The 18,465-nt window shown below is 43.4% G+C and overlaps 1 long non-coding RNA gene across 1 annotated transcript in view; it reads right to left on the bottom strand.

The window, feature by feature from the left end:
- Positions 1 to 3,819: 3,819 nt before the first annotated feature.
- LOC311595419 overlaps positions 3,820 to 18,465 on the bottom strand; it is a 75,220-nt gene continuing 60,574 nt past the window's right edge. The window contains exons 3-4 of the long non-coding RNA XR_014778438.1: positions 11,289 to 11,634; positions 3,820 to 3,921 (exon numbers count right to left, since the gene is read on the bottom strand). This is a non-coding gene — a long non-coding RNA (uncharacterized lncRNA). The remainder of the gene's footprint in view (positions 3,922 to 11,288; positions 11,635 to 18,465) is intronic.

The raw sequence follows: 18,465 nt of genomic DNA, 5'->3' as shown, positions 1-18,465 counted from the left end.
GTAGAACTTAGATACCATGTCAGTCTCTACATCCATCACTGCAGACTTGCCACAAAGGTGTCCGAACTGTTGACGAGGAAAAAGAAGCAAGAAGAGTCATTTCAACAAATGATGCTGGTATAACTGGAGTTCAACTCTACCAAACTCAAAATTGATCACCTCGTGGAAGACTTAGGACAGTAAAAATTGTCAGAAAAAAAGATTATAATTGTATATTCACTACGTCTAGTTTGGGAGCAGTTTCTTAAACGTGACACTAACAGCAAAAAGAATAACAATTGTTCCTCTACTAAACGTAGACTTTATTAAGATTAAAGCTTTTATGTTACAGCTGCTAATATGACTCAGCAGGTAAAGCTTGCTGTCAAGGCTAAGGGCCCAAGTTTGAGCCCTAGAGCTCACATGGAGGACAGAGAGAAGTAATTCCTGCAAATTGGCCTCCATTTGCTTGCTGTGATATGCATGAACCATCCCATATACTCAGTGAGTAAACAAATGTAAAACAACATTATTTGCTAATGATGCCTTTAAGAATATGAACTGGCAACTGTACAGTGGAGGAAGGCATTTGCAAGCCATGCGTGTGCTGAAAGATGAACATTCAGGACATAGGAAGGCTTCTTGAGAGAAAAAAGTCTGAACAGATATTTCTGCAATGAATATATGAAAATGACCAACAGATGAATAGGTACCCTGCATCATTAGAATTCAGAAAATGCAAGTCAGAAATCACAATTGGCACTTCACGCCCGCAGCACAGCTATATGAAAACGGCAGACGTTGGCAGGTGTCAGAAAGGATGTGCAGACACTGGAACCATAATGCGTGCCTGAATGGGAGTGTGAAACGGTGCAGCCACTCTGCGAAGACCACGTGACAAGGTCTCAAAAGGTAAAACCCAGCACTGGCATGTGACTTAGCTATTTTTTCTAAGTATCACCTGCCCAAGAAAAGTGGAGAACATTCCCACACTGAAACTCATGTTCAGATGTTCACGGCAATGTTATGCATACTAGTCAAAAATGGAAAACGGTCCAAATGTCCATCATCTTGGTGTTGATTGGCACACCAGGACAGGAGGATGTCACTGGACAATGGAAAGAAACAGTGGGGAGATGTGCTGTAACTAAGGTGACCCTCAAGAGCATTATACTGCTTACAGTCAGCAAAAGTAGCTAGGACAAGATTCCATGTACAGGCAAAGGCTCCCTTGGATTTGGATTTGAAGAAGCCGTAGAGAGGGATAGGTGGAAGAACTCAGGTCTTCTGTGTCCGGGTCTCGGAGGCGTAAGACCTGCAGAGAGAGAGAGTGGATGAAGACACGGGAAGTAGAAGGTCTTAGAGGCTGAACTGATCTGTCTCTTGCACGTTCTGTCCAGGTTCAGGCATCTACCACCACCCTACAGGAAGATGGTCTTAGGAAGCTTCTGTACGGGCTATGTGGGCTCTACCTGGCGGATTCTCTCATGAAGAACTTAGGAGATCAAATTGAAGTTTTAAGCTTGATACTCGATGTCATGTGCCTTTGCCAGAAAACAAAGAGAAGTGTCCAGGATTCAGGAAGCACGGTGTTTCTGAATTTTCTCTTCAATTCTAGAAACGTTCGCTATTTTAAGGGCTCTTGGAGAGTAGTAGCTACTTTAATCCCCCCATGATCCTATATAGGTCAAAAATCATCTCTCTTCCTCATAAGCATTTCCTCTGAGCGTCAGGTGTCTGCTTTCAAGTTTAAAGCAGCCTTTTTAGCAGCATAGTCTCTTTTAAATCTGGATCAGAAGGTGAATGTTCTGGAGAGGATAAAATCACCTGGGTTACCATTGCAAGACACATTCATGCATTTAAAGATCCCGGTGTTTCCAGTATAGGAAGCCCACGGTGTAAAATCCAGCCCAAGCTGAGAACACTTAGTTTTCCCCACTCTGGTTTCCTTGATGAGAACTAAAAACAGATATTTGGAGAGGATGAAGTTTCATTTCCAAAGAGGTCTTCTTTTCCATCAGAATCAACCGCGAACCTGGTTCCTGGGAGACTTGTGAGATGTGTGGCCACCTTCAAAGACAATGCTGGCTCTGCTGAAGGTTAGCCTGTAGCATCCTTGTTTTATTTCAGAAAGTGTATAGGCACTGTGCGTAGCCAAGGGAGCAGGAGAGAGAGAGAGAGAGAGAGAGAGAGAGAGAGAGAGAGAGAGAGAGAGAGAGAGAGAGGAGAGAGCAAACTGCAGGTTCAGACAAGAAATGGTAAAGCTGCCTGGGCAACTGAAAGCTCTTTACTCCCATGGTGAAAGCTACTGAGAAAGCAAGAGAGCAAAATTCCTTTGAGGGTGGGCGGGTACCTGGTCAGAATGCAATACTGAATCTGTACCCTTAACCTCTTCAGATTCAACCTGAGGGAGGACCAGAAACCAGGAAGATAAGCGCAGCCTTCGTACCGGACTACACCAACCATGCAAGCAACTAGAGGCAGTATACAGCCCAAACGCACATGAGCATCAGCTTTAAGAACAAAAACAAATGCTTTTTATTGATTCTCTGTGAGTTTCATAGCATGTATCCTGATTCCATTCATCTCCTCATCCCTTTATATCAGCCCTCTGCCACTGCGACCCCTCCAAAGAAAATAAAAACAAAAAGAAAAGTAAATGAAACAAAACAAAACATAAAAAAAAAAACCCACTTCATCGTGGAAGCTGTAGGGTATCACAGTGTGTCCCACAGTATATCCGTTTGTCCACATTTCTTTCCTTGTAAATGTTCATTGCGATGAGTCATTGGCCCAATTTGAGGTTTCTGCTGGTTTCTGCTACACCATCAATGCTGGATCCTCACTGGGACTCCTCTGGGATATTGTGCTGTCGCCCTGTGTCCTGGAGAGCCTGTCACCCTGGATCTTTAGGACTGAGTGTCCCAGCAGTTCTTAGAGGAGGCAGATGTTGGGGTGGACCAACTCAAAGCCCTGGATCTGGGCCTGGGTAGGGGTCGAGTTGGTTAACCTGCCAGCTCTCCCACACCCATGCCATCAGAGCCAGCTCTACTGTGCTGCCCAGTTGAGCTGCTCTCTGTAGTGGGCAAGGGGTGAGGCCAGCTCTGCTGATGCTTTCATGACCTGGGGCCAGCTCTTCTGCCTGCCTCCAGTGGTGAGGTCTTGGAAGGGGCATCTGTCTCTCCTTCACACAACTCTTCCAAGCCCATGCCTTCGGGCCAGCTCTACTGGACTGCCCAGGCGAGGGAACACAACATTATAGGCCAGACCAAGTTCAGATAACAAATTCTTTGCTTGTGTTCTATGTGTCATAAGGCAGTTTGTATATTACCATGCATTATTAGTATTTAATAATTATTATTGATTAGTATTTGTTGGAAGAGAGAGTAGTACTGGCAGAGCTGGGACTAAGCCTGGATTCTGTATTTTATAGTAAATATAATAGCCTAGGGTTGCTTTGTGAATGAAATGAGCTGGTGTGTGCATTGTTTGTAACTCATAAACATGGTATACTATGTGTCCAATAAATATTAACTACTATTATTTATTGAGTTCCAGTTACATTCAGAGAATGTACCAGGTCTTAGAGAGATAGTAGTAAATAAGATAGAAAAGGTTGTGCTGGGCATAATGACATATGTCTTTAATCCTAGCACTCAGGCGGCAAAGGCAGGCAGATCTCTGTGAGTTAGAGATCAGCCTGGTCTACATATGAAGTTCCAGGCCAGCCTGGATAACACAGTGAAATCCTGGAGAGAGAGGGGGAGAGAGAGGGAGAGAGAGAGAGAGAGAGAGAGAGAGAGAGAGAGAGAGAGAGAGAGAGAGAGAGAGAGAGAGAGAAAGTTGTTGAACTTACAGTTGATTGGACTCTTATCGTGCCATGGCATGTGTGGTCCAGAGGCAGGTGACATCATTCCGACGCAATCTCAGTGTCTACTTCCTCTGCAATGATAGTAAGTTGATTGATTTATAATGAAGATGTAAAGTCTGAGTGCATAGCCATAAAAGTAAAAGAAGAATCCTCAAATGTGGGCAGAATCATGGCTGCCTAAATGAATCCCTCTTGCTATGAGCAGTTGATAGTGGGGAAACAAGCCTGGCTGGCAGTGGCTCTCACCTGGGAGATGCTGAGTATGACTAGTTCTTTGGCTTGTGGGTAGCTGTCTTAGCAAACAGAAGGAGGCAGTGGGGTAGGGGGTCTTCCAAGGGGAATTGCAGCTGTGACCCAGTGGAATTTTCAACCTTTATTGGGAACGAGGATGCGGCTTCACCATACATTGCTAGTGTTTTTCTGGGAGATAGGGTAGTACCACAGAAGTCAAGGGTAGTCTGGAAAGCTGGGAAGGCCTTTGGCTGGTCGTCTGATGAGTGATGTTGTTGGAGTTTGAAGGAAGCAGTTTCCTCAACTTGACCAGTTCTCATGCGTTGAGAGGGACTTCACTTGGGATTATAAGGACATTCGATTGAAAACAACTTGTAATTTTTTTTTTTTTAGGTTTCCAGAACATTCTTTTTGAAGTCATTATTTCTTGTCACTGTGTGTGGTGTTGGTATGAGAGTGCCGTGCTGTGTGTGTGGAGGTCAGGAGACAGCTTTTGGAAGCGCATGTTTTCCTTCCATCCTGGGTTTTGGAGATCAAATTTAGGCTCTCAGGCTTGCATGGCAAGTGCTACTGCCTGCTGGCCTGACTTCCTGCACATTCTTCTTCTGGCCTGATTACTTTCCTTGGGACACTGTCCTCTAGCCATAAGCCCCTGCATTGAGGGGCGTGTGAAGGACACATCATAATTAACACACTCATTGAGATTCTGGTCTCGGCAACCTGGGGCCTTCACAGAGTTAATCCTGAGAAGTTGAACCAATTATCTGTGATCATTTGTCCACTCTTTAAGGAACTAGGATCTGTCTTAAGAGAAGTATAACATAAACCAAATAAAAACATATGAATTAACCTACAATCAGGCATGCATAGAAATGCATAAATTCTAAAATGGCCTAATGTATATATGACTTTCCTCATTGTTTCTTTAGCTACTAGGTATTTAACTTTCAAGGACTTTAATTTATCCTATTACATATGAGATGCAGACAATCATATTAAGTTCAGCAATGGATGGGCTTGCATCTTTACATATAACCGTGGACATAGCCTAATATCTTTTGAAACTGTTTTGTATCTTGAAAATATGGGGATACCAATGTCCATTTACTGGATTTTAATGAGACTTATACAGAACATGCTGATACACCCACAAAATGGTTATGGTGTACCCCTCAAAATTTCACATGTCCCTTCCCACTAGGAGAGTGGATGGCTGGACACCAAGAGCTCAATGGTGGTAGGCTGGATTGAGTTATTAATATGATCTGTTACAAGTCGTTTTTTCGTCCCTTTCTCCTGTCCTGTCTCGTGTAGAGTTACCATTTACTATGGTCTGGCTCAAGAGATCTATCTAAATTACAAATTGAGAGTGTGGCCATGTTATTCCACCAATTTAAAAGCCATTAATTACTCCCAGTTGCACACTGAAGAGGCTTAACCCCTTACTGGCTTATGTGTCTGACCTGCTTTGTCATCCTGGGCCTTACACACTGTGGCCCCGAGATGGTGCCTTGCTTCTCTACTTTCTACCCCATCACTTAACCACCTTGACAACAACCCTAGAACACCAGGCGTCCGGGCTGATGCTTCCATGCCGCCATCCATGCTGCCTGCTCTATCTGACGGCTCTTCCAGCATCCCTGTATGAGGTTCATTCAGCCCCATGCCTGTCTCCTCCAGGAAACCCTCCTTGATTTCCAGGTCCAGGTGAAGGGCCGGGCACTGCAGTACATAGCTCCCTGGTCTCATCTTTGTCAGTCTCTTCCTGCCGATCTTCCAATGATCTGCTCACTAGAGTCAAGGGTTTGAAAGCGGATACAATGCCTTGACATACCTGTCTCCCAGGAGCAGAATAAGGTTCTTGGTGCTTAGTGGCCTTTTGAAAAAAAAAAGGAAGAAGAAGAAGAAGAAGAAGAAGAAGAAGAAGAAGAAGAAGAAGAAGAAGAAGAAAAGAAGCTACCCAGTAATGAAAACAGAAGATTTGATGATGTGACTTTGTTGAAAGCTGGGTTGGAGAGCTGAAAACCCAAACATGGAACAACGAAGGAGCCAGGAACAGGAAGAGTGGGATGTTGGTTGCTAGAACCCCAGGAAGGTTGTGGATGCGTCAAAATCATGGTGCTGGAGCACCCAGAAAGAAGCTGGACACAAGCAGGGTCAAAGAGCGAAGGACTGGGACTTCTGCTGCCAAAGATGACGCCTAAGGCAAAAGAACAAGAAAAATGATACCATTTCCCCTGGTTCCCTGCCCTTCATCCATCTTCCTGCTGGGAGCTTCCCATGGCTGGAAGTATTATGGACATTGGCTTCCCAGTGATAAAAGTGTTCTTAGAGCTCTAAGCCCGTTGTGAACACAAAAGAGAGATGAGAAAGAAAACTGCCTGATGTTCTACATGTAGTCATTAATTTTTTCAACCAGAATTTACTCAGATGAATTGAGGCATCTGGAGAGAAGCTGGACCCAAGCAGGGTCAACACGCAGAGGGCTGGAACTTCTGTTGCTAAAGATGATGCCTGGAGCAGAAAAACAAGGATGAAAATGCCATGGTTTCCAACCCGGCCCCTTTCCCTGTATCCCTCGTGCCGAAGGCTTCTGTGAGTGCAGTTTCTCGTGACAGTTCACATGACTGTGGCAAGTACAGCAGATGACGGTGACTTGTAGATAACATCCTCATGGATGTCCCATTGTGTCCACTACCAGGGAATTTGGACCTCCTCTCATTCTTCTTTCTAGAAGGACTCACAAGAGCCAGAATGGCATTGTGGGAGTATAGAAAGAGATGGTCCCTGCAGCTGCATCACCCAAGCTTCCATATTGAAGATAACTATGGCACTTTAGTAGCTTGCAGGGGCTGAAAAGAGAAGGGCGTTGTGGGAAGATTTGCTGTGAGAAAATGGGTAACGGCAATGTCTACAACTGCTGAAAGAATTGGAGGGAGATTCCAGACACCTCAGGTGAAAAAGACTTCTATTTCAAGCATTTAGGTATTTTAGCTTAAAGGATTCTTTCATGGTATCAAACTACTTGAATAATGCCGTAACTGTGAATTTAAATGTCTTTCAATAGATATCATTACTTCTGTCATACTACAAGGATAAAGATGTCACGGGAACAAAATATTAAGCAGAATTACAATCCTTGAAGAGTTTAATCTATGCATGGGCTTTGTGCTACTTCTGTGTTTCTTAAGTGTATCTGCATTGTTTTTAAGCTGCATCTAGAGTATTCCTACATGTTTCTAAACACAGAGAATACACATAAACGACACATTTTGTGTTTGTTTTTAGCACCAAGCAAAGTGCCTTTTTGTGTTAATTTGTGCTTCACAAGTTATGCAATAATTATTTTAAAGAGTTACCTTTTTAAAAATATGACTCAATTGTAGATAATAACCATCTACATTCAGAATTAAAATCAGAAGAGTCAGGTGTGCTGACACATGGCTCTAATTTCAGCATTAGGAGGCAGAAGGAGGAGGGTTATGACTTTGAGGCTATCCTGGGCTACCTGGTAAGAGTTTATCTTCAACCACCACCACCACAACAATGACAAAGAGCTGTGTCTAAAAGTATAGAAGTTAACAAGTCTTGCTTATACTGGTGATTATTTTATCATGTGGGTGTTGAATGCAGATTTCATCCTATTGTTAACCTCTACATTTGGCATGTGAAAATACGTAGATTTGAGAGCACTCGATTTGCCTTCAGCACACCACTTACCGGCACATAAAAGGCATTTCCTGGTCTCTTCACACATCTTCTGCTTTCGCCCAGTGCCCACAATAGCACCCGACACAGAGAAAGCTCTTACTAAGTACCTGTTGGCTCACTCACTGAGTTCCTCTCTGCACAACTCTGGAATGGGTCGTGGGAGCAGATGAAGTGAGCAATCTCACTGGCAAACCCTTTCCATGAAGAACCTGTCCGGTCCCTTTCCATTCCACCCAGGTTGGCCAACCTTTGAGGAGCCACTAATGCAACAGCTCTCAACCTGTGGGTCGCGACCCCTTTGGTGGTCGAACACAGGGGTCACGGATCAGATATCCTGCATATCAGATATTTACATTACGAATCATGAAAGTGGCAACATTATAGTTATGAAGTAGTAATGAAATAATTTTATGGTTGGGAGGTCACTACAATACGAGAAACTGTGTCAAAGGGTCTTGGCATTAGGAAGGTCGAGACCCACTGCACTAATGTATGCGGGTACTCAGGGAAGAGGGAGCCTGTTCATTGCTACCTGTTTTTCAGCGTTGCCGACAAGTAACCACTATCAATTATGGCATGTAGATGAGGAGACAGAAGTCCTGTCTATATGGCCATATATTCCAAGACGTCTAATCTGTTTGCTATAGAAAGGCCAGGCTCTGTTATTGATGAATCAGTCATTCGGATATCTTCTATACTAGAGGATATCACCTAGGTCTCTTCTCTCTCTGCATAATGGTGTTGCACACAGAGATGGGTGCTGGGCTGTATATTGCTAAACTCTATAAGCATGTTGAATATTAATTGCTACTGCGGTGCACGGAAACATTACTTTCCCTCTTTGTGATAGACTGTTAAGTAATTTATAAAGGATGGCTCAAGCCCTGTCTCTGCAGCTGGCAAAACTCTGCTAAATCAATCCATATGGTTGGCCTCTGCATGAGAAAATCAATTGTATGTCCTCCATGGGTGAATGGTATGGGGCATCTGAGCCTTACCGAGTTCTTTCTTGCTGTAAATGGACTAGCCCTGGAGGGTCCGTCTCCACATACCTCAGGAGGATGAGAGTAGAAAGAATTAGAGGGTCAATTTAAACACAAAATAAATGCTTATCTCAATTAATTCAAGCGAATTGAACTTTTCCTAGATTTTTCCTTTCTCTGTGTGTTCTCCTCCAGGATCTGAATAATGGCCTTAATGCTCCATTATGCTTTTGTGGCACAAATAGCATAGGTCAGAGAGAACAGAGCTTCTAATAAAGGCGGGAGGTGAAGCCTGGGGCCAGGCCAGGGACACGGGCTGGAACTTTTAATGCCCTGGAGAGGAAGCGTATAGGAGCTGTGATGCCTTCTAGTCCTTTCCTGGTACAGCTTCAGACCTCACTTTAACCCAGCTTATCTCCGTTATAGTTTCAACAAATTAATTACTTCAAAGATTGCCATCAAGGGCGACTTTTGAAGACTGTGGGTTTAACAAGCAGCTGACTTCCCGTTCTTTGTGTCCCCAGCTTTGCATATGGGGGGAATGGTAACATAACATCATCTTGATTTTTTAAGTTTTTTAATGTCTTTTGTTTGTTTTTATTTTGTTTTGAGACAGGGTTTGCTTTTCTGCGTAGCCTTGGCTGTCCTGGAACTCACTCTGTAGGCCAGCCTGGCCTTGAACTTAGAGATCCTTCTGCCTCTATCTCCTAAGTGCTGGGATTAAAGGTGTGCACCACCACTGTCCGGCCAGCACCTTAATTTTAAAGGGTCACATCTATTTTCCAAACAAAAAGGTGAATCTTAACGGCAGCCTCAGAGGTTAGCTTTCTTTTTGCTTCCACAAGTGATATTTATGTAGAGTTGTAATTTGAGATAGAATTTGATTCACGTAGATTTATAAAAATTTGGCAACTCTTAGGTTTTGACAGAGGCTTAATCGGACAAGGCCTTGAATTTTTTTAATGAGCAGTAGGAAAAATGGATGTTATTAGCACACTGTGCTTAAGTCACACACATTCGTTTTCCAGTTCTTCATTTTCCATAAGCGAGTATGAACTGGGAAACCATGGTGACCAAAGTTCATACTCATGTCTTGAAGAGAGCCCTTGGTTCTGGAATAACTCCTCTACCCAAGCCTTATTCTGACATCAATGCTCTCTCCTTTATCAGAAGAGGGTCAGAAAGGTACATGCCTCCTACCGTTTTAGTGATATAGCCAACTACAGAATGCATAGTGTATAAGAGGGGGTCACATGACGAAGGTACCATTTATTGGATCCCTTTAGTCAGGACAGTTGGCCAAGGATGGTCTAGAATCCAAGTCCGGTGAATGAAACTTTTCTCGTGCCATTTTAAAACGTATCCTCCTTCCTTTGGGAGGCTGGGATGTTCCAAGCCTGCATTACCTAACGATGCTTTTCTTAGGCCCTTCTAGCCCACTTTCTCTCACAGAGTTCATGCTGTCTAAAGGCCACAGAGGGAAGCAGTAGGCTCTATGGGGAGAGGAAGTGAGAGGAAGCTGAACAGACTACCCGAGTCCCAGGATTCCTTTGCTCCCGGAGTCAGCTCTTCCCAGTCACCCCTACTGCCTGCACCTAGTACATGATGGCTGGTTTGAGTAGATTTTTCGTCACTCATAACTAATTCAGTCTAATAAACACACACGACACTAAGCATGAAGCGCTGCCTCATTTGACTATGGAGTATCCCAAACTCTCAGCTTCTTGAGAGATTCAGAGTTTCTGAAAAGATAGAGCAGCTGTGGGATTTCCCCCGCCTGAAGGAGAGGGTGAGGAGGGACCTTTATCCAGAAGCCTCGGAGCCACTTTCCCTCTTAACTGACACCGCAATGTTTTCCAGGGTTTTAAGATACGACTCCCCCGCCCCGCCCCCCCCCCCCTCGGTTCCTCTTTTCTTTCTCAGGGAGCTTTTAACAGTTGCTTCTTTAATTTCTTGTTCACATCTTTCCCCCCTTTGTATCACGTCTTTTTAGATACACATGCATGAATGGCATTTCTTACTAAGCCACGCTGACTACCTTTCATCTTGGTGACTGGACAAGCAGCAGTTCTAGAGGGATACCCAGCCGCTATCATTTGATGATTGGGTGACAGAATCTTTGATCTGCTCCTTTGTTCCCTGACTTCTACAGACTTAGGACTGTGTTTTGGGAAGATTACTCTTCTTTGAAGAAGGCTTAAAGTCTGATGCTAGCTTTATATATATATATATAATTTCCATATATGAGTACTGTATTCACATCATTTCTCCCCACTGCTCATGTCTCCAACTCTTTCCATCTTCCCCCTACTCCTCAAATTCATGGCCTTTTGTTCTTTAATTATCGTTTTATACACACACACACATAATATTTATGTATGTAAATTATATATGTATATATATATTTTATTTAAAATACTGCCTGCTGAGTTCATTTAGTGTTGCTTGTATGTATTAGGCTTGACAGTTTGGGATATCACCTACTAAGGGAAATGGAGCAGATGGATTCTCACCCTCTCAGCAGTCATAATTGCTGGTAGCTCTTCATCTGGGTGTTGTGAGATTTCCAGGATCCACATTGTGGTGTTAGTATTTGTTGCAAATTTTCAAGTCTTGTTTAGACAACCATACTGTTGAAATTTCATGGGTGCAGCTCCTCTGTCAAATACAGAAGACACCGTCTTGCAGCAGATGCCCATGTTGTCCGGTTCTTACAATCTTTCCACACCCTCTTATGCAATGTTTCCCAAGACTTATATACAGAGGTTGTATTGTAGATGTATCAAACGGCGTTAGGCGCCCTAAGGCCAGCTGTTCTCTGGATGTTGACCAATTGTGGTTTCCTGTAATGGTCTCCATCTGCTACAGAAAGAAGTGTTTTGATGAGACTTGAGCGCTACACTTATCTGTGACTATAAGGACACATACTGGCTTAGGAAAGGGACAGTGTAGCTTCTTCTCTTGGGTTGTGGCCTTACTGGGCAGATATTAGGCTAGGTTTATCGTGTCAGACATGAATTCTTTCCTACTGAGCAGAGAGTTGTTGGCTACCCTTAGGATTTGAATGCCACTATCGCATCTTTCAGAATAATCTTGTGCTTCTGGTCTTTGTTGTGGTCTGTAAGCTTTATGGCTGCGTAGGGCTATTGATGTCTTTTCTCCATTGTATGGCACCTTCTGGTACTACGAGAGCTAGTTCTCAAGGAGGAGACTCCAAGGTCAGTTCCAGCTCAATTTCTCCAAGACTTCTGTCTAAAGCACATAGTGTCTTGAGCTAAACAGTCTTACCTTCAGTTCCCAGTAAACAAACCGAAAGCCATGGCAATAGCCTCTATTTTTAGGGGTGTCTCTTGGAGTCCCCTGAACAATGTTAAAAGAACTTGCACATGCCTGACATCAGGGTTTTTGTTATATAGTTAGACACATAATACACAATACAAACACACATATATGTACACACACATGCCACATATGTGCCCACACATACAAGTGAGCATAAATGCACAGGCACACATACGTGTGTGTATAATTGTGTATAGTTCTAAGTTAACATAAAATAATATGATTTCCTATGGCTTTTTCAACCATCCTTAGGGTAATTTATTCCTCCTCCCTTTCTCTTCCTCTGTGTTGCCTTCCCTCCCACCTCCCCCACGTAAGTCTTCCCACCCGGTTTTCCCCATTAGCCCTTCATTGCACCTGTGCCATTAAGTTTGCATTATGGCCTTGGAAATGTGAGTTACAGCTAGGGGGTACTTAGATGTCAAGGAGAGGGTGCCTTCTGTTTGCCTGGTTATCCCCTACCACCATCCTTCAGGTGGCTTAGATTTCTGTTTAGTAATGTGTTGGCCCCTTTAGGGGGCATGTAACAATTTTGCTAGCTACCAAGAAGCAACATAGAGGGAAAAGCCTTTTGACGTGACTGGAAGTCTATAGGTTATCACCCATATAGTTTCATGATAACATTTATAGGGGCTGAACACGGTTGAGTGGACTAAGTGGCTAGGAAGTTCAGCTTTGCTGTTTGGAGACCTTGGGCTCTGAACACGATACTTAATGTTTTCCAACCCTCAGGCCAAAGTTTATGAAGTGAAGGGCATGGTCGTGCTTGCTGCATAGGCTCGCTGTGTGAATCACAACACAGATGAGACAATAAATACGAAAATACTCTGTTGATGGAAAGGAGTGGCTCGGATACAAGGCATGACTGTCAAGATGCCATGCTTGGGAAATAGTACCCTCTGAGCATGTAATGCGAAAGAGAAATCAACTCTGCAGGGTGGGGAGTGATTTGAGACTCCTCGCCGCCCCACCCCCACCCCTGCTTTCGAAAAGAATTTAGGAACCAGCAGTCGGAGGAGGTAGAAGATGCTGTTCATAATTTTGGTATTTTTTTAAAAAATGAAACATTTATGTCTATACTACTGGGATGCATAACATCTGTGGCTGAGCCAGGCTGTGCATTCATTGTGAATAATTGTAAGCGGAGAAGGTAATTGTTATTCTCCATAAAAATTGTTAATAAGCACTTACTAGTGTGACTCATTCAGAATGTTGGTTGAGGTTGTATGGTTTCAAGAAACTGTGTGGGCGTAGAAACCGTTCTGCTGGTCATTGCAACTGTGCCTGATGCTCTCCCTGGCTGTTAACAGGGTAAAAGCTTTCCTCTCTGAGGTAGGTAGACAGTAATACCTAACACACATACACACACACACATACACACACACATACACACATACACACACATAGACACACACACACACACACACACACACACACACACACACACACCCCTTCCCACACAGATTGCCAGGTCATTGGAGTACTGTGGCTTCTTTGGTATTAATTAGGGCCATTAGGAATCATTTCAGAATTTGCATACTCTGTGGGTTGGCATTGCCTGCACCATGAAGACTGTCACTCCCCTTGGCCAAGAGGTTAATCATACTGGTTTCTTAGCTATGCAGATTTATCCATCTCTAGCCACACTGGGACAGTAGGGTTAAGAAAAAGTTCAGACTCAAAACTTCATAGAGAAATGTGAACTGCTAGTCCAACTGACAAAGCCGAGAGCTGCTTGGATGTTCTGGGCATGTGATGAAATAGCCATGGTGATCCATGAGGATTCTGGGGCTTTTGTCATGGATAATTGTGTTACCGGAACAGCTAAGTAAAAACTGGAAGAGTTCTGAAAGCAAAAATAGCATCTTTCTTACACAGTTTGCTTTCCAGATAAGCCTTGAAGGCAGGTTATAAAGAGAAGTCTGAATTTACTTCAGAAACATGTTCCTGGTTTATTTGCATATGCAAAGGATGCATCTAGCTACAAGGGGGCATCCTGGACCTTTATTACAGGGAAAGAATGCAGAAGGGTTTTATACAAGCCAATTACAGAGAAATCATAGAAGTATTTGGCAAAAATAAATAGATAACTGGCAGGATGGGCAACAGCGAGTAAATGTGCAGCGCAGAGCAGGACTTCCTTAAGCACCTCTGTAAGAAAGAAAAACAGTGAAACTAATGCCTAATCCTCTAGCTGAGTCTGGTTAAGAAGGAATAAACAAGTGAATCCCATGGATGGCAAATTATTCTTTTGCAAATTATTTTGTTTTCTAAGTATCTAATCCTCATTAATGCCACACCGGCTTAGCACACAGCCTTACCATCTCCTCAGGGGAGAGAAAAGAAGGGGAAAGAGGTAATTGAGAGAGGATCTAGACAGAATGGCACTGGAAGGGGAGTGGGGCAAGGGGAGAGAAAGCCTGGAAGGAGGTGGAGGAGAGACGCTACCTGGGGAGGATGGTCCCACCGAGGACAAGAGTCCAGAGGGAGCCTCTGTTTGAGCCCAAGGTTAATTATGAATTCTGCTGTTTGGTGGTTGGGTTTGGTTGTGAATTAATGTCTAAATGAGTTTAGCATGCTTCCTTGCTTTCAAGTTACCTCCGGGCAAAAATATTTCAATTTCCCTTAAGGTCTATCTGTCCTATATTCTCACAGTGTGCTTTGTCAGGGATAACCTCCAATCTGATGAGGGAGAGTCATGACTACTCTGTCATGGAGGGCCTTTTGAGTCACATCCATCTTTGAGGAGTCTCTTATAACATTTTCTTTCTTTCTTTCTTTTCCTGAGACAGGGTTTCTCTGTGTAGCGTTGGCTGTCTGAATTCACTTTGTATACCAGGCTGGCCTTGAACTCACAAAGATCCACCTGCCTCTGCCTCCCAGAGCATTACAATGTTTACTATGTTCAAGAAATGAAAGAGCAGATCAGAGGCCACAAGTCTAGAGACAAAGTCTTTTCCATTATGAATATCTTACCATATACGAACACTAGACACAGAACGTGAAGGTTGCAGTCAGTTTCCTAATAGATCTATTATGGAGTAAAAGAGACCAAGGGAGAGATATATACTCAAGGTGCTTTAAGGGGTAGATGACTCAGAAAGGCATGCTGCTCTTAAAACAGCTTTGAATGAAAGATGTTTCTGTTTCTACCTGCCTTCCCCAGTCAAGGCTGCCTAGGCCTCTGACTCAGCTAAGTGTTCCCCACAGGGCACAGTTGGGCTAGTCCACAGTGCTGTGCAGGGGTGTGTGACTCTGTACTCTGCAGGTTAATTCCCTGTACCAACCTCTGAGCTACCCTGTGGTGTAGGACGGGAGACAAGTGAGTTAGCCCTTATGAGGTACTCAGCATATACCCTCTTGGATGATAGACTATAAAAAACAGGTTTCTAAAGGACTTATGGAAATGAGTTGAACAAAATTCTACATGAGCCTAGGGCATGAAGGCCCAGATAAAGGCTGGGTTTTAGGCAGGTGTGGTTAATACCATCACTTGGGAGGTAGAGGTAGGAGTATCAGGAATTCAAAGACAGACTTGGCTATCTTGCCAGTCGAAGGCTAGCCTAGGCTATATGAAAGTTTGTTTCAATAAACCCCAAATGTATTAAATAGATAGATAGATAGATGAAAAATAGATATATACGATAGATAAATAGATGATAGATAGATAGATAGATAGATATTAGATATCTAAAATAAAAATCAGGGTTTGAGCTTCTTTTCAGTGACTCAAGAGAGTGCCAAGCAGTGAGTGAGCTGGGTGGTGCTTTCTGCCTCCCTGAGATGGGAAGTTCCTAAAAGTTGTACAACCAGGTCTCTGGAGGGAAAGTCCTTAAGCAGATGGAAGAAAGCCTAACCAAGGGCTAGAAATGAAGCCTGGATTAGAGCAGTGGCAGTATTCTCAAGAACCCATGCTGTCCAGACTGCTTCAGGCTGAAAGGCAGGCTCTATGGAAACCCAGCTTCTCTTTGACCTTTCTTCTCTGTGGATTCCCCAGGGGCTTCCCTCCAGCGATAGAGTTTCTAGAGTGGTTCAAGAGGCACACGATAGCTGACTAGACAAACAACTGATGCTCTTTTAGGTGGTTGAGAAAGAGCACAACCCACCACTCACATTCAGGCCATCATGAGAAATCAGATAATGAAGCTATTTTATGGACACCATCATGAGATTTCCTTGGCAGATTTCATATTGAGGTCAGATTCCTCACACAAACACAGTCTTTTGGGCATTACTGCAGATTACTCAGTGTCACTGGTGAAAGGGGTCTTAGTCTCTTGAAAACAGCTATAGATTACATTTCTGTTCCTGTCTCTCTCTCGATAGGTACTATGGAAGACATAATCATTGCCACCTTGGTCTTGATCTATGAAATTCAATCTAGCCACCAAAAATCATCAGTTTTCTTTCTTTGGACCACAGATCTAGACCAGTGTAGCTCTGACCATAGATTGGCTTTTTACCGTTATTCTGCATGGTGCACATGTTGGGTCTGTGTTTCTTTCTCCCCAGTATGCATTGGTTCCTATGGATGAAAATGCTCATCACATATGCACTAACACTTTTGTCCTTCTCTTATATGTTCAGCTTCTTTTTGGAAGAAACATTAAAGTCATCCATTGACATCCAAAGCAAACCCTCAGGCTCTCTTGGGGTTTTCTTTTGTCTATGTGATTTTATATACAGCTGAAGGTCCAGAGCATGAGAAAAGCACATACTAGCAATCCTAGGGGCTTCCTACAGTAGCTGGAGAGCTGGGTAAGGCAGAGTAGAACACATACCCTTATGTGGTTTCAACCTGACCACAGGTTTCTTTACTCCTAATGGTACTTTGCTTGGACTTCTGCCTTGGGGGGTTGTATTGGCCCTACTTCTTGATAAAACTTCTCTATTTAGTCCTTTTCAGAGTTGGCTGCAGAGGTGGTCCAGACACATTCCAAGGGCTCCTTCCTTTTCAAATTCCTTGTTCTCCGTAGACTGTGGTGTTTGAGGTCAAGAAGAGCCATGATGGCTGAAGATGGTTCAATCAGCAAAGGGACATTTTATAGACGGAATAAAGTGCTTATGAAAAAATCCCTTGAGCATAAACTACTGGGCTTGAGTCTTAGGAATTCCTAGGGAACCACTACCCCTGTAGCTACCATTCACCCAACCCGTGATTTAGGATTCAGGAAGCCACCATCACTGCCATGACCCTGTGCTTTCCATGCAGGCAGAGGAGGGACTTGAAATCTGGTTGTAGGAAAGTCCCATGTTTCCTGAATCGTGTTGCCAGGAGTAGAGTGGCAAGAGCAGCAGGTGGGTGGGCATCACCCCGGTCTTGTATTTGACCTCCTAGGGGATGCAGCTGTGCTTCAGCTACACCCTTTCTGCAGGAGACGCTGAAAATAGAGCTTTTGTGTTTCAATCTAACAGGGAAAAGGAGTTTCAGAGGCGATTGGCAGCATCTACCTCCACCATGGATGGATGGTCTTTGCTGTATTTATTATATACATGCTCAATGCAATGAGCTCATTGCAGACACATATATTACAGAAAGTGGCTCTGAAGATGATCTATGTAATATATTATATAAAAATATTAATTATATAAAATATAAAAAAATATTTTAACAGGTGGGCCAAGTGAGGTCCAGAGAAGTGACCTGACTCTTTCCTGGACACAGCTCATTCTTAGTGAAGATAGGACAACACTGGTCTTGTGGCTGTAAGTAATTTCTAAATTGGTGTTTTGTGCCAGTTTGGGAGTCTATGGACCCTTGTGTCGAGCAATCACAGAAAAATGTGACTCACTCACTACTAACTTTACTTGGAGATTTAATTAGAGAGGAAGGGGTATTTCATACAGAAAACCAAAGCCGCGATTGCGTAACCGCACTACGAGATGTCCTGTGAGGGTAAGATGGGGCATGGCAACCAAGTTCAGAATTTTCTTCTAGTGCCTGTTCACTTCTTATTTCTTTAGAGATCATTTTCAAAGAGAGATGCAACCCTCTCCTGCTCCCAGTGCTTTTCTTTTTCAGATATTGTCCTAATAATGTATTTTGGTTGAATGACATATAAAAATTACTGTAATTGCCACTCAAATGCTGCTCCTTCTGGGAAATCTTTTCTTTCACTGTGTTGTAATTAATCGCTGCTTTCTCTGTATTTCCAGTGCACCGTATTTACTGCTGGATTAGGGAGCAAATCATTATGCTTTATGGTAAACTCTGGATATGCCTGTCTCCTCTGTATCATAGGGACCCTTCCTTGGCAGACACTGACTCTAAATTATCCTTGAGTGCCTAGAAAAATGCTTTTCCTAGGGAATGAAGAGATGGTCGGAGGAGAGAATGCTCTCACAGGC

The sequence above is a fragment of the Acomys minous genome (assembly GCF_964271855.1).
Source record: "Acomys minous genome assembly, chromosome: 4".
NCBI lineage: Eukaryota > Metazoa > Chordata > Mammalia > Rodentia > Muridae > Acomys > Acomys minous.
Note: the sequence above shows the minus strand (reverse complement) of the source record. Positions and strands in the feature narration are given on the sequence as shown.